Below are 2,500 nucleotides of genomic sequence, written 5' to 3' on the forward strand. Positions count from 1 at the left end.
ATTAAACTATATAAAGTAGATAAAAAAAATGATCATCAGTTTACGAAGAGAATTAAAACCAAATAAGGAAACAAAATAAAATAAATAGTTAAGAAAAATAAAGAAATGATGGAAAGAGTGCAAAGTAAAATTAGATTAAAACAAAAAAATAAAAGTGAACAAGAAAATAACTTAATATTATGAATTAAAAAAGATATATATATATATATATATATATATATATATATATATATATATATATATATATATATATATATATATATATATATATATATATATATATATATATATATATATATATATATATATATATATATATATATATATATAAAGAGATAGAGAAAAGGAAAATAAAGAATATAGGCTAAAATTACATTAAACAACTCGACATAAAACAATAACAAATGAAAAAATAAATAAATAAATATGACTTTACTAACCAAATTAAGATAGAGCCCCTAAAAAAATAAATAAATAAAAAGAATATAGACAAATATAGACGAAAAAAAGAAAAAGAAAAACACGTAATCTTCAACACGAATTAAGTAACAGAGATCAAAAAGTAACTTACAATAAAGAACACTTAACAAACTCATCTTTCACGAATCATGACCAAAAAAAGTAAATAAAAAAAATTAATGGAAGACAACTGAATGCAAGAATTTGGGAGAAAAGCAATAGACGAGGAGGAGGAGGAGGAGGAGGAGAGAAAGAGGTAGTAGAGAAGAAAGACGAAGAGAAAGAAGAGAAAGAAGGGGTAAAATGAGAGAGGAGAAGGAAGTAGAAGAAGAGAAAGATGAGATGGAGGAGAAAGACGAAGAGAAAGGAGAAGAGAAAGAAGGGGAAAAATGAGAGAGGAGGAAGAGAAAGAGGAGGTGGAAGAAGACAAAGACGAGGGGATGATGAGAAAGAAGACCAGGAGTAGGAGAAAGAGAAGGAAGAAGATGAAAAAGAGGAGGAGGAGGAAGAGGAAGAGGAGGACACCATTCACACAATAAAAACGATACAAACAAATAATGATAAAAAACAAAAGAAGAGGAATAAGTAAAAGTGAATAAAAAAAGATAAGTTTTTTTTCCTGATTATCGTATTTTCTTAGTGCGTGCGAAAGGGAAACACACAAGAACACAAAAAAAGAACAAATAACAAGGAAAAGAAAGATAAACAAAATATAAATACAAAACTTAAAGTAAATTAGAAAAAAATATATAGATGAAAAATAATTGAGAGAGAGAGAGAGAGAGAGAGAGAGAGAGAGAGAGAGAGAGAGAGAGAGAGAGAGAGAGAGAGAGAGAGAGAGAGAGAGAGAATAACCAAAATATAAGAGAAAAAATGACATGACTACACATAAACTATAAAAGCAAAACAAAAAAAAAAATACAAGTTCTAAAAAATAAAGAAAGAAAAAAAGAAGAAAAAACTGATATTACCCCCCAAAAAAATATAACCAAAACGAAATAAAATAAGTAAATAAATAAATAAATAAATAAATAAATAAATAAACAAATAAATAAATCCCACAAGAAAAAAAAAGAAAAGAAAACGAAAAAGAAAAATTATACAAACGATTAACAAAATGAACAATAAGGAAAGATAATGAATAACAACAACAACAGCAACAACAACAACAACAACAACAACAACAACAACAACAAACAATAACAATAAAACAAAACACACTTAAAAAAAACGAGAAAAAAAGAAGAAAAGGGAAAAAAAACAGCTAAAAAAATATATGAAAAAAAAAACTTTGCAGACGAGAGAGAAAGATAAGGACGATACAGAAAATGAACATAAATAAAACAGGTGTGTAAGGAGTTAAATAATTATATAACTTGATAGATTACAAGGAAGTTGGTAGGAATTGTGACACCATCTTGAGAGAGAGAGAGAGAGAGAGAGAGAGAGAGAGAGAGAGAGAGAGAGAGAGAGAGAGAGAGAGAGAGAGAGAGAGAGAGAGAGCCGTAGTGGTTTGTATTGTCATAGACGATATATATAAACACAAACAGAATACAAACAAGGAAACAAACACAATACAAACGAAACAGGTAAATAGGATAAAAAAAAAACAGATGAACATTAAAGAAACACAAAATAGTAAATAAAGCACTGGAAAACAAACAAAACGGAACAGGAAGTAAACAACAACAACAACAACAACAACAAAAACAAACAAACAAACATAACAAAACAAAACAAGATTAAAAAAACAATTATAAAGCAAAACAAAACAAAACAAAACAAAAACAAAACAAACAAGAGGCAGACGAGGAAAACTAAGAGCGCATACAAAACTAAACAAAAATAGTAAACAAGGACACAAACGAACACAAAGAAAATACTAAACACTAGACGAAACAAGACAACACGAACAAAGGAATAACAAAACAGAAAAAAAGAAACACAAGAAAAGCGAAAATGAAAATAAAAAACAAAAGGATTAAATAATGAAAAACAAACACGATGAATACAGAAACACACACAAGGACAAACAAACAAA

At 27.5% G+C, this 2,500-nt stretch overlaps 1 protein-coding gene across 1 annotated transcript in view; it reads right to left on the reverse strand.

The window, feature by feature from the left end:
• LOC135092433 (receptor-type guanylate cyclase Gyc76C-like) overlaps positions 1–2,500 on the reverse strand; it is a 104,391-nt gene that overhangs the window by 100,858 nt on the left and 1,033 nt on the right.

Source organism: Scylla paramamosain, chromosome 40, assembly GCF_035594125.1.
Source record: "Scylla paramamosain isolate STU-SP2022 chromosome 40, ASM3559412v1, whole genome shotgun sequence".
Lineage (NCBI taxonomy): Eukaryota > Metazoa > Arthropoda > Malacostraca > Decapoda > Portunidae > Scylla > Scylla paramamosain.